This window comes from Geotrypetes seraphini, chromosome 18 (assembly GCF_902459505.1).
Source record: "Geotrypetes seraphini chromosome 18, aGeoSer1.1, whole genome shotgun sequence".
Lineage (NCBI taxonomy): Eukaryota > Metazoa > Chordata > Amphibia > Gymnophiona > Dermophiidae > Geotrypetes > Geotrypetes seraphini.
The window spans coordinates 21,409,364-21,423,880 of NC_047101.1; the positions used below are offsets into that span (position 1 = coordinate 21,409,364).

At 43.5% G+C, this 14,517-nt stretch overlaps 1 protein-coding gene and 1 long non-coding RNA gene across 4 annotated transcripts in view; one reads left to right on the plus strand and one right to left on the minus strand.

Annotated features, from left to right (window-relative positions):
* LOC117351721 overlaps positions 1-14,517 on the minus strand; it is a 110,970-nt gene that overhangs the window by 48,327 nt on the left and 48,126 nt on the right. The window lies entirely within an intron of this gene.
* SPARC (secreted protein acidic and cysteine rich) overlaps positions 6,735-14,517 on the plus strand; it is a 40,200-nt gene continuing 32,417 nt past the window's right edge. The window contains exon 1 of one of the 2 annotated variants that reach the window (XM_033927464.1): positions 6,735-6,843. The gene's annotated coding sequence lies outside the window, so the exon portion shown is untranslated. The remainder of the gene's footprint in view (positions 6,844-14,517) is intronic. The other variant, XM_033927463.1, reaches the window with a different exon arrangement.

The following is a 14,517-nucleotide window of genomic DNA, read 5'->3' on the forward strand; positions in this document are numbered from 1 at the left end:
AACAGATTTGCTTGTCTCTTTGATAAAACCCGAAATGGGTGAAGCTCCTTAATTTGAGGCTTGTTCCCTTATACGAAATACTTTCAGGGTCATTTTGGTTTTCATTGGTGGGTTTTTATGTTTGATTTAGCAATACATACATTAAACACAAATATCAAAAACAAACAAACAAAAAATATTCCCCAAAACCAGGAAAAATTCAGAAAAATCTGAAAATGGAACTGAACAGTTTTTGGCTCCGCACATCCCTTTCAGATGGACACACCCTGTCTCGTGCTCCCTGGATCTAGCTATTTCACCCAGGGTCTTTTCTTATGAGCTCTCATGTAACAGCAAAATGTGCATATGAGCTTGTAGGGGTTACAATATGCAGCACAAATGAAACAGACTTTAGAGGGAGAGGTTGTAGTCACATCCAGACTTCTGATGGACCTGTAATGTCACAGCAAAGGGCTTTTTCCTATCAACGTAGCCGCCACGTATACGAAGACACATTAGCTGTAATTATGCCTGTCTTTCTCTGTCATTTGGTTCTATTTAATCAAGGCTCAGCTTTCAGTCAGATGTGGGAAGAGCAAGAAGCTGCCACGTTGTCAGAGATTTTTTTTTTTTTTATTAAGCTTTTCCAGATGTTTTATGGCCTGACTTGACAACTATCAGCAGGAACTAACATCAGTGCTTTCGCTGCAGTATTTAGAAGGAAAAGTAATCTATCACCGAGGGCATGCATTCAGCTGAAGGAATAGCTGAAAAGAGTAAGAGATATATATTGCAGGTAATGTATATATTACAGGTTATTATATAAGAGGACATTTAGGTTAGGAGGGTAAGGAGGTGCCTACTTTATAAAGACACAAGGGGGCATTTTTGATATGATGTCTAAATCCAAGTTGAAGACAAAAATATTAATTATTACTTCGTATCTTGATGAATACACCCGGAAATAAACACAAATTTTATAGTTGTGGTATCATGCTTGTGTAACTCTTCACCACAAAACCATGTCTGGAGGGTCTGATCAGGAAGGAAGAAGACCTCAGACAAATTACTTGTCTTTTACAAGCCAGCCGAATGGCTGTTCAATGGGATTAGACAGCAATGTAATCGTCGGTCTTCAACAACCCTCATAAATTCTTAAATAGACATATGTTGATATGCTTTAAGAAATATATTCATTGTTGAGATCATATATATCAAATCGACTTATCTTATGGTTGAGAAATCATTGATTCACAGCGCTGATTCCAATGGGCCCGTTTCGCCCACTGCTTTGACAGGGAGTCAGTCCTCAATTCAAAAAGCAGAGACTGGAATCACTCCAGTCAGCCTGCTTGATTGCAACCAAAACCATAAGTACATACAGAACTGTGGTCAATATTTTGACCTTAGTAAGCACCGGAACATGAACGGCTCCTGTCAGTGACTGCCGCAAAGAATGGCGCCTCCAAATTGAGACATTTTGACAAAAATGTCTCAAACAAATATTTAGGTCATAGCCATAATTGAACCAGAAAAAAACCCCAACTAAATTTCTAGTTCGATTATGACTTTGACCTAGATGTTTTCATACTCAACACATCTATCTGTAATTACCATTTTTGAAGAAAATTTAAGTCCCAAGGAAAAATGTAGAGAATAACATTCTTCTATACTGCCATAATCAGGAAAGCTAGGGACCTCCCTCCACTTCAAAATCACTGAGCTCTGGAACAACCTTACCTCCCCTCTTCGGAACTTGAGCTCTCTCCAAGTTTTCCGCAAACATCTGAAAACCTGGCTTTTCTCAAAAAATGTAAGTCTCCCTCCAACTTAGGAATCAAGGAAACTCTTATATCTTGGCATCCCAAGTCCTCTAAATTTTCTTCACACTTCTACCTCTAACCCTCTGTTGTAGTTCCTTCCTATTTCTCCTACTGTAAACCGCGTCGAGCTCTACGAACGTGAAGATGATGCGGTATACAAACCTAAGGATTAGATTAGATTAGATTAGATTAGATAATCAAACAATTTCTAGGTGGTTTACACAGAAGAAGGCTGGACAATCAGCGAAATACAGATAGTTACAAACAGTGTTCCCGCTAAGCTGCGCTGGCGTGCGCTGGCGCACAAAATATTACATCGCAGCGCACAAGTTTCACGTCACAGCGCACACTCGAGCGGAGGTGAGAGGAAGCGGCGGCGGTCTGCCCTGATCGCCTAAGATGCAGCAGCGGCGGCATCCCCGTAATTTACGGGGATCATGAAAGGAGCCGCCGCTGCTGCATCTTTATACTGAATATTGTTAAGTAAGGTGTAGTATTTGTAACTTACAAATACTACACCTTACTTAACAATATTCAGTATAAAATTTTTGTTTACCTTGATATCCAATTTAGGAAATGAATTTGTCAAACAACACCGATCTGATTACTTTTCAAAATGCACCATAAGACATCATGACTCCTCCGATGTAATTACCCCACCAGGACTGCTGCTTACTTGCTTGAAATGCAAGGGTCCTATCCTAAAAAGTCTTGTATCAGCAACCAATAATTTTTGGATAGACAAATAAATTAGAACTCCTAGTTGTCCTCATTGGACTATATAATGCGAAATGAGCTAAATGGTAAGTTGGGGCAATTTCCCAAATCTACTTGAAACAGATACAAGAAAATTTGAATAGTACTCATGCCTCTTTCGGGAGCCAATGTAACAGATGATAATAAGGACTGATACGGTGTTTTTTCCTCAGTTCATAGTCCACAATCAAGCCATAGGGATCTCTGTCTAGCAACATTCCTAGTAAACTAGCCAAACAGACATCCCAACAGTGAAGAGGGGCAGCCTAGTGGTTCTCTGCGAATTTTCACACAATTGTTCTTTTGGACTGTTTATTCCACGTATCTACTACCATAGGATTAACGGGGACCCCTGAAGAAGACTATCTTGTTGAAACATGAACCGTGTTGGGTCCTACGTTCTCAGCGGACTAGGTCCTTAAGGTTTTTATGTGGATCATTTTACTTTTATGTGGATTGTTTACGTTGATTTTTGGAATTTTTAAATTTTCAATAAGATCTATTTCAGGAGCACCGTCACTCCACAGCGTCTTTTGGTTTCTCTTGGATTTTCTTCTCTGTGGATCTCCCAGGGTCAATTTCTTTGTTTCAGTCCAGTAGACTTCGCATAAAGGGACCCAGGCACAAAATCTCACCTAAACCCCTTTATATTCTTCTACTCTATGCTCCACCTAGGATTCCTTTGATGCCAACAGTGGTGTACCTAGCATATGTGGCACCAGGGGCCCATCATTTTCTAACACTCCCTCCTCTATAGTAATAATCCACAAGCCGGACAATAAGAGTGTACCTAGGAAAAGGCAGTATCTTACATAATGCAGTGAGCAGTAGAACATCAATACACCTGTCGTAAAACTAAACAAGCCAGACTAGTACAGATTGATCCTGAACAGTCAATGCTAACAGAAAACCATGTCTTTCATACACAAAGAACACAGAAAACACCCTCGCCCAGTATGGAATATGTAATCACAAACTAAAAATAGAAATATGTAGACAATAGTTAAACTGAACCACAAAAAAAACCCAGACTTTACATAGAAACATGATGGCAGATAAAGGCCAAATGGCCCATCCAATTTGCCCATTCGCAGTAACCATTATCTCTTCCTCTCTCTAAGAGATCCCACGCGACTATTCAAGGCTTTCTTGAATTCAGACACAGTCTCGTCTCCATTAGCTAGTCCGGGAGACTGTTCAACGCATCTACCACCCTTTCTGTAAAAACGTATTTCCTTAAATTACTCCTGAGCCTATCACCTCTTAACTTCGTCCTATGCCCTCTCATTGCAGAGTTTCCATGAAAGAGACTCGACCCATGTGCATTTACATCACTTAGATATTTAAACGTCTCTATCATATCTCCCCTCTCCTGCCTTTCCTCCAAAGTATACAGATTGAGATCTTTAAGTCTGTCCTTATACACCTTATGATGAAGACCATGTACCATTTTAGTAGTCTTCCTCTGGACCGACTCCATCCTTTTTATATCTTTCTAAAGATGTGGTCTCCATAATTGTACACAATATTCTAAATAAGGTCTCACCAGAGTTTTATACAGGTACATCAATACCTACTTTTTCCTAATGGCCATACCTCATCCTATGCACCCTAGCATCCTTCTTGCTTTTGCCATCACCTTTTCAACCTGTTTGGCCAACCTTAAGATCATCACATACAATCACACCAAAGTCCTGTTCTTCTGTCATGCATAAAAGTTCTTCACTCCCTAAACTGTACCGATCTTTCGGGTTTTTGCAGCCCAAATGCATGACCTTGCATTTCTTAGCATTAAATTTTAGCTGCCAAATTTCAGACCATTCTTCAAGCTTCGCTAGGTCTTTCTTCATGCCATTCACACCATCTGGGGTGTCTATTCTATTGCAGATTTTGATATCATCCGCAAATGGGCAAATCTTACATGACAGCCCATCAGCAATATTGCTTATAAAAATGTTTAAAAGAACTAGCCCAAGAACAGAACCTTGAAGCACACCACTGGTAGCATCTCTTTCCTCAGAGCAATCTCCATTGACCACTACCCTCTGTTGTCTTCCAATTAACCAGTTTCTGACCCAGCCCGTCACTTTGGGGCCAATCCCAAGAGCACTCAGTTTATTTATTAGCTGTCTGTGTGGTACACAGTCAAAGTCAGATCAGATTTGTCTGACAAGACCTACCTCTAGTGAATCCATGTTGTCTCTGGTCCTGTAATCCACTGGATTCCAGAAACTTAATATAAGAACATAAGAATTACCGCTGCTGGGTCAGACCAGTGGTCCATCGTGCCCAGCAGTCCCTCACACGGCGGCCCTTAGGTCAAAGACCAGTGCTCTAAATCAGTCAGGTCTCACCTGCGTACGTTCCAGTTTAGCAAGAACTTGTCCAACTTTGTCTTGAATCCCTGGAGGGTGTTTCCCCCTATAACAGACTCCAGAAGAGCGTTTCAGTTTTCCACCATTCTCTGTTTTAAAAGCGTTTCATAAGAACATAAGAATAGCCTTACTGGATCAGACCAATGGTCCATAAAGCCCAGTAGCCCGTTCTCACAGTGGCCAATCCAAGTCACTAGTACCTGGCCAAAACCCAAAGAGTAGCAACATTCCATGTTACTGATCCACGGGAAGTAGAGGCTTCCCCCATGTCTTAATAACAGACTATGGACTTTTCCTCCAGGAATTTGTCCATTAATTTGCTTACCACAGAAGTCAGACTTACTGGCCTGTAATTCCCTACTTCTTCCTTACTTCCACTTTTGTGTACAGCAGAGGTAGAGAACTCCAGTCCTCGAGATCCGTATTCCAGTCAGGTTTTCAGGATTTCCCCAATGAATATGCAATGAAAGCAGTGCATGCACACAGATCTCATGCATATTCATTGGGGAAATCCTGAAAACCCGACTGGAATACGGCTCTCGAGGACCGGAGTTCCCTACCCCTGGTGTAGAGAGACCACACCCCCCTTCTCCAGTCCTCTGGTACCACTCCCGACTCTAGAGAAGCATTGAAAAGATCAGTCAGTGGAGCTACCAGAACTTCCCTAATTACTTCACCACCCTCAGATGTACACCATCCGGCCCCATCGCTTTGTCTACCTTTAATTTAGCTAGCTCCTCATGAACACAAACCTCTGAAAATCAATCAAGGTCTACCACTCCTCCATCCTTATTTGCATTTGTCTTCTGCGGTCCCACTCCCGGATCTTCAGCCATGAACACAGAACTGAAATATTTGTTAAGCAATTCAGCCCTTTCTTTATCAGCTTCTACATATTCCTCCCCTTCACTTTTGAGTCTCACAATGCCACTTTTGTACTTCTTCCTATCACTGAAAAAATGTTTTGTCTCTCCGTTTTACTGTGTCAGCTATTTTTTCTTTGCTTTCCTGACTTCTCGACCTGCCTCTCTTAACTCTTCCAGATATTTTTCCTCTTTCTGCAATCTTTTATAGTTTATGAAAGCTAAACTCTTATTCCTTATCTTCTCAGCTACTACTTTTGAGAACTAAAGTGGCCTTCTTTTCCTTACTTGACTCACAAAAAGATTTGTCGCCCTTACAGTAACTCCTTTCAGTTTTGCCCACTGTATTTCTACTCCTTCCAGACATTCCCATCCAGACAATTCCTTGACGTAATCCCCCATCCAAACAAAGTTAGATTTTTTAAAGTTTAGAACCTTTACTTTTGAATGAGTCCTCTCTGTACCCATCTTAATATTAAACCGTACCATGCAGTGATCACTGGATGCCAGATGATCGCCCACTGTAACATCAAAAACACTTTCCCCGTTTGTAAGCACTAAGTCCAGTAGGACCCCCATCCCTCATCCGGTCTCACAAGGTCCTCATGCAATTGTATTTAAAATAACTGTTGGCAATTGAGAATGATAAACCTCAACACAGAGGTAAGCTATGCTGATGCTCGTCTAAGGGTGAAGTCACAAATTCTCATTGGTGCAGCAATTGCAGGGTCCTTCCCAGACCACCTCAGTTTTTCTCTTATGATGTTCTCCACTTGATTGCTCTAGTCTTTGGGATGCTGTGAAATATTTGGGTTATGTTTTTTTTTTACCTCTAGAAAAGATTTAGGGAAGGGAGGAGGCATAGAGGGAAGAACAACCCCCCCAAATAGAGGAAGGGCATGAGATATTCCATTTTGGGATAAGAGACAGGCAGAAGCCCAGCCCCACTCTGATCCGTTTCCTGTCCAGAGCTGACTTCTAAAACTTTCAGATTTCTTCAGCCCTTCAGACAGCCTGAAGCTCTCGCATCTCGTCCTCCCCACTGAGGTATGACAGGCATATGCTGCTTTCTTTTGATCTCTAATTTTTCATTTCCACCGCAGTGATTCTTATTTTTCTCAGGAAACAACCAAAGCTCTTTTCTATAGTTGATTTTGGGAGAGAAAATACCATCTAGAGTTGAAAGTTAGTTCTAAAACCTGTTAGGAATAGTTGTTCTGTTTTTCCGTAATGGATTTATAACTGAAACAGTCTGCCTTCCTAGGTAGCCATAGCATGTGTGAAATTTGCACTAAAATACATTTATTCATAAGATAATTGATGTTTGGTGAAATAAATGTTCAGTTGTTCTTTCTCTACTAGCTAAGCACTGTCTTTCCTTGTCCTTTGCAGGAAGATGGATCAGATTCCGGCACTAAATTCTGACTAATTTAACTCCAAAATATAGGGCACAAGTGATAAACAGCACATCTCAGTTTAAAAGTCTGGGGCTTATTTCTAGTTTCTTGCTTTCTTTAGAAAATCGGCACTTAAAAAAAAAAAAATAATAATAATAAGAGAACTACAATTTTATTTTTTCAACCTTAAGAGAGACAGTATAAAAGTTTTCTCTACTCCTGAACTGTAGTGATATTATCTAACCAGGAATACTTTCCTGTACTGTCTGCTGAGAAATCCAATCTTTAAAACTTTCAAACAATTGTTTCAGGTTTATTTAAAATTTGATTATATCACTTATAATGCTTCTAAGCCATGTACACTTTTAAAACGGGGTACATTATTATAAAATAAGAATACATCTCAATTCACACAAGGACAGATATGATACGACAGGGAAAAGGGCTGAACTAGTAATGATGTTAATTTCTGATCCTAAAGGTGTGATTTGTTAAGTCTGCATTCTTTATTTTGCTGTTCATTGGATGCTATTAAAATGTTTATGCAAAATCCAAGCATATATCTTTATCTTCCTGTGGAAATAAATTTTATTCCATGAAAGTTCAGCTGAGAAGATAATTTTCTCTGGTACAGGTAGGCTTTTACCAGGAGCATCCAACCCTGGTATTTAAATCTAGTGGACAGCTGAGCAGATTCCATCAGTCAGACTTAAATAGCCAGGAACTGGGGAGGGAGGGGGGTCTGTCACTAAAGGAAAAGCATGCAGGGATCGCTCACAAGTAGCAGCTAAGTCTCTGTTCTTCCAAAGACAATGAAATCAGCCTATACAGCGGTGGTTTCTTTTAATCTTCATGTACCCTAACTTTTTTCTCTTTTTAAAAAGTCATAAAAAGAGACAAAGGAAAAAAAAAAAGGATATTCAGTATTTTTTTCATAACAAATTCTCTTTATTTTTATAAATTGGGCAGTAGGTTTTTCACCACACTTTTCGGTTTACTTTTATTGCTGGAGAGGCCATGAAATTTAACCAATGGCAAGGGAGGGATAAAAGCAGCGGATTGTTTCACTGGAGTTTTGTAGAAAACGTGGAGGACAGCGTGAAAGAGTTAAAACAAAGCCATTGTCTGCCACATAAGCATAACGGGGGATGGGTGGAATAAAAGAGGTGGGTGGGGGGGAGGAAGCTACCCTTCCAAGTCCCACCCAGTAGTGGTGAGCTCTCCTCTTACATTACTCATCCCCTGAGGAATGCTGGTCACCATGGAAACCCTTTCAGGGTCTTCTCTGTAGGCTAGAGATGCAGGCCTTTCTTTTTCCTCCCGCTCAGGGATGTTTGGAGAGGCTTTTGTGAGCATTCTCTACTTTCACAAGCTGTACGCAGGCGCCAAGTCCAAGGCCTTTATTCATCTGGACCCACTCCAGTTTCAGTTCTCAATTGCTCCTCTGTGACATGTCCACCAACGTTCAGAAAGACGACCTTTTCTTTCCCCTCTCTCCCGTACATTTTTCTTTTCATCTCATCGTTTTAGACCAGTTATTTGTTCTTCTCTTCAGATTTCAAACCTAGGTAGCAATCATTCGCAAGTCTAAACAAATATGTGTCTCTGCAGGGCGAAGACAAATGGTGCACTCATGATAAGACTTGTTGAGTAGACGGAATCGTTTTTTCCGTAGCTTAGTTATAAAAAGCACTGTGGTGTTGTTTAGCTGCACATGGATAAAACACATTCTTTCGCAGGACAGTTGGGAAACTTGACTGTGATTGAGATGGGTTGAAATGATTGCCAAGTCTACCTAGAGAATTGTCGATACTGGTCTTCTCCATTGAGGATGGCAATCAATAAACGGTGCTCAACGTTAGGCATCGGGATGATCCCTGCTAAGCTAGTATTCTATAAAAGGTACTCCACGCTAAGTGGTGTCTTTGGTGTCAGGTCAAAAGCGCGCTGGGACAAAGGCGCGCCCAGACAATTGAGCGCAGCGCGGAGGCGTGCATTGCTCTAAATTACTGTTTTTAGGGCTCCGACGGGGGGGGGGCGTGGGGGGGAACCCCCCACTTTACTTAATAGACATCGCGCCGCATTGTGGGGGCGTTGTGGGGGGTGTGGGGGTTGTAACCCCCCACATTTTACTGAAAACTTAACTTTTTCCCTGTTTTTAGGGAAAAAGTTCAGTTTACAATAAAATGTGGAGGGTTACAACCCCCCAACCCCCCTCCTAACGCCGGCACGATGTCTATTAAGTAAACTGGGGGGGGTTCCCCAACAAAAACCCCCGTCTGAGCCCCTAAAAACTGTAATTTTGTGCGGCGCGCGCCTCCGCGCTGATCTCAATTGTCGGCGCGCGCTTTTGTCTTTCGCGCTGTTGTCTATGAACCGTGCTCTTTATAGAAAACTAGCTTAATGTTGCCTAACTTTGAGTGCCAGAATTAACTCCTGGAAGTTGGATATGCGATTGATATTATTGTATAACATCGCACCTAACTTGTGGGAATGCTCCTTGATCCGCAAATAATCCTTCAGTAGCCATGCCTCTTGAGAACTGTGTGCTATGAAATTTAGCTGACCTTACTAGTATTTTTTCTGAGCACATAGGCACAAGACCTCATTCGCATGAAGTATATCACTCCGTGATTCACTTGCCTCATCATTGCTTTTAATTTTAAATAATAGCTCATTGCATCAATCTTATATAGCCATATCTGTAAGGTCCAATCGCCAACTATGGCCAACTATCGCGTCCAACAGATCCTGCATCAAGGCAGTGGCATGGTAAGGGGGGGGGAGCAGTCTGCCCCAAGTGCCATCTTAGTGGGGGTGCCAGCACCATCCTCTTCTCCGCCCCCTCCCACTCCTTTCTGACCCCCCCGCCATACGTTTGCACCCCTTCCCTTCCCCCATACCTTGTTAATTTTTCCCGATGCGAGCAGCATCATAAACTTGTTGCCCCCATCAGTGTCAGCTCTCCCTCTGACGCCACTTCCGGGTCCCGTACCTAGGAAATGACGTCAGAGGGAGAGCCGACACCGAGGTGGGCAGCAAGGTCACAATGTTGCTCGTGGCGGGAAAATTAAAGTGGTACGTGGCGTGCATGTGGCAGAGGGGTTGAGAAGGAGTGGGGGTGGAGAAGAGGGTGGGGGAGGGGCACCACTCGACTTCGCTACGCCACTGCATCCGGGCTTGGACCTAAGATCACTGTTCCAAAGGGTGACGGGACAATCGCGCGCCAGACACCAGCGCGCTGACAATCGAGCACTGACAATTCAGTGCAAGACACAAGCACGCAGCAGGAAAACTTAGTTTTAAAGAGCTCCGACGGGGGTGTGGGACTGCATACTATTTGAGCTGCCATGGGGGGGGGGGGGATGCAACCCCCCACATTATAGAGAAAACGGAACTTTTCCCCCCCAAAATCGGAAAAAGTTCTGTTTTCTCTATAATGGAGGGTTCCAACCCCCCAAACCACCTCCCCCAAAAAGCAGCGCAACACTATGCAGTAAAGTGGGGGGGGTTCCCCAATCACACCCCGCTTCGGAGGAAACTATGAAGAATTCAGGAAACACCTAAAAACCTACCTATTCCTGAAATACCTAGGTAACGAACCGGAACATCAACCCCCCTTGTAACAACACCACATACCTGAACTTGCAATCAATAAATATGAACACTCTACTCAACTCACGGAACATTTCTACTTCTGTTTAAACAACTCACACAACTCACAGACTGACGTTAACATAATTAATGTTATCAGATGTACAATGCAATACTCTTTAATTCGCTGTACGAGATATTCACTGTTATACTCTTCAATTCGCTGTATGTAAAGTTTCTCTTTATATTTATTGTATTCTCAGTTTCTTGTATTGTAAACAGCTTCTTTTATTGTAAACCGCCTAGAAGTCGCAAGATTGTTGGCGGTATATAAAAATAAAGTTATTATTATTATTAAAGTTTTCCTGCAGCGCGCTGAATTGTCTGCCCTCCATTGTCGGATCGCTGGTGTCTCGTGCGCGACTGACTATGAACCGTTCCAAAGTAAGATTGATGCATTGAGATACTATTTAAAATTAAGACTGATGACGAGGCAAGTGCATCATGGAGTGATATACCTCATGTAAAACAAGTCACCACAGTGATCTTGTGCCTATTGACCGCTAGCCTTGAACGGGAAATGCTGACAGCTAGCCTTGTAAGGCACCTGTGTGCTGAGAAATATTACTAGGAAGGTCAGAGTTGGGATCTTTAATTTGTGCATAAGCCGTAGAGCCCCCACTAGTGAAGCTTTAGAATGAAATTTAGATGTGTATGTTATAGAAGAGGGTGCAGGGCAGATCTGCTCCCAAATCCTAACTAATGCCCATAATTATCACCCGATTAACTCATTAGTTTAGGCACAGATCTGGCATCCATGCCCAAAATTGTGTACACAACTTTGGGCGACCTATATAGATTCCGGGGGTGAACATGAACATTAGGCTGCATCTAAATCTCTGTAGGACGAATTTCCACTTTACAAGAGACCCATCCAACAACAGGGAACTTATGTTGTCTTTATGCTTCAGAATGATGTCTTTTAGGGCTCCTTTTACTAAGGTAAGCGAGCGATTATAGTGCACGCTTCACGCTAACGCCTCCATAGAGCTTGCGTTAGTAATTTTCATGTAGTGTGTGGTTTGCGTGCGCTAAAAACACTAGCGCACCTTAGTATACGGAGCCCTTAGTTTTGGAAGGTCAGTAAAGGGAGATAGAAACATAGACACATGATGTCAGATAATGGCCCATCCAATCTGCCTATCTGCAGCATCCACTGTCTCCTCCCCTCCCTATTTGCTAAGGCTCTTTACACCTGCATTGTGATGTCATAGAACTTTATGGTTATAGAAACATTGTAACCTGATGGCAGATAAAAGCCAATTGGCTCATCCGCATCATCCACTATCTCCTCCTCTCCCTATTGGCTAAGGCTCTTTACACCTGCATTGTGATGTCATAGAACTTAATGGTTATAGAAACATTGTAACCTGATGGTAGATAAAGGCCAATTGGTCCATCCACAGCATCCACTATCTCCTCCTCACCCTATTGGCTAAGGCTCTTTACACCTGCATTGTGATGTCATAGAACTTTATGGTTATAGAAACATTGTAACCTGATGGCAGATAAAAGCCAATTGGCTCATCCGCATCATCCACTATCTCCTCCTCTCCCTATTGGCTAAGGCTCTTTACACCTGCATTGTGATGTCATAGAACTTTATGGTGATAGAAACATTGTAACATGATAGCAGATAAAGGCCAAATGGCCCATCCAGAGCATCCACTATCTCCTCCTCACTCTATTGGCTAAGGCTCTTTACACCTGCATTGTGATGTCATAGAACTTTATGGTTATAGAAACATTGTAACCTGATGGCCCCCTGCGCTAATAGCCACTATCACGGTATAGTCAAAGGGGGGGGGGGGGTAAGTAAACTAACTTGTCAGCTACACATCCTCATTAGCAGGTCCTGTAACCTGACAAGGTTCAAAATGTTGGAAAGCTGAAAAATTAAAGCATGATATAACAAGGGACAGAATTATAACGCTGGAAGAGGAAGCAATAGGATTCAGGGATTAAACAATCTACTTAATTTTTTTATAAGCTCAGTTTTATAGTGCAAAATTTCCAGTAATAAAGCAAACTTGCCCCAGGAGGAAGCTTGATTACATGGCATCAACCGCTTTGCCCTACATCTGTGTACCTCAAGGGGTCCGTAGGACAGGCTAACAGGGGAACAATGGAGAGTAGGTCTCGGTTCGCTGGGCTAAGAGATAATAAGGGGACCTGTCTTTTTTTGGGAACTACAAAGCTTGGGGTTCAGGTCTTTGATATACTCATGGTTACGTTATGTCACTTTCACCTATGGTCGCAAAAGGGAGCAAAGCCATAACTTTCATTTTCAGGTGCAGTGGCTTAGTAAAGGAGGGGGCGGGGGAAGGGTGGTCCTCCCCAGGTGCCATGTTGGTGGGGCGCCAGCACCCCTACTCCCCTCAGCCCCGTCTCTTCCCACTCCTCCCCAGGTGCCGCGCATAGCGGGAGAGATGACGGGATCGCGAAGAGCACGTTGAAGTTCTTGTCGCTCATGGCGGTGAACACCTAAAGGTGCGGGGGAAGGGAAGGGGGGCGCGTGTGCAGCAGGGGGATGGGGGAAAGAGCGGAGATGGGGGAGGGACGCCTCTCAACCCTCGTCACGCCACTGTCCAAGTGTGCTGTGATCCTGGTAAATTTTTTCTGGAACAGGTTGAAACATGGAAGGTTAGAGTTTCCTGATAGAGGTCTGCACGGGAACATGAATCCCGCGGGTCCCGCGGGAGTCCCGCGGGAAATGCCCCATAACCCACGGAACTCCCACAGGGACCCCCCTCTGGCCCACGGGACTCCCACGGGGACCCCCCTCTGGCCCATGGGACTCCCATGGGGATCCCCCTCTGGCCCACGGGACTCCCACGGGGAAGGAAGGCTCTGAAAGCAGGGTTCGTCCATATAATATAATGGACACGTCAGCCTTAGTAAAAGAGGGGGTTTATAAGTTAATTACCTGAACAGAAAACATAAAAAGGGTTCCACCAAAGAGATTCCACAAGGAAAACAGCAGCGCAAACACAAAAGAAACTGTGGAATTGATGATCCTGTCAGAAGTAATTGCTGCTTTTTATGGGGACGGGCAGGGATGGAGGTAATTCCTTGCGGGGATGGGTGGGGACGGAGAGGATCCTGGCGGGGACAGAGAGGATCCTGGTGGGGACGGGTGGGGATGGAGAGGATCCAATGCTAGGAAGTTCTTCTTCAACCAAAGGATGGTGGACACTTGGAATGTGCTTCCAGAAGGTGTGATAGGACAGAGTACGGTTTTGGGGTTCAAGAAGGGATTGGATGATTTTCTGAAGGAAAAGGGGATAGAAGGGTATAGATAGAGGATTACTATACAGGTCTTGGACCTTATGGGCCGCCGCGTGAGCGAACTGCTGGGCGCGATGAACCTCTGGTCTGACTCAACAGAGGCACTGCTTATGTTCTTATCTGATCTGCGGGAGCAGTCGATTCCAGTGGCTCGGTATGAAGCGGGAGTAAGACCATCGTTTGGCGGTTTCCAGTCGAAGGGCACGACCGGGAGGGAGGTGCGTTTTGAGGCGTATTTCATCCTGGGGGCGGAGGGACCGGTTCGGCACATATGGAGGAAGTTTGGCCATCAAGTTTGGCCATCATGTTGCCCGGTGCCATGTCGTGCAAAGATTTGAATGCTAGCTGGTTTTCTACAAAATGCGCGCACAATTTACATAAT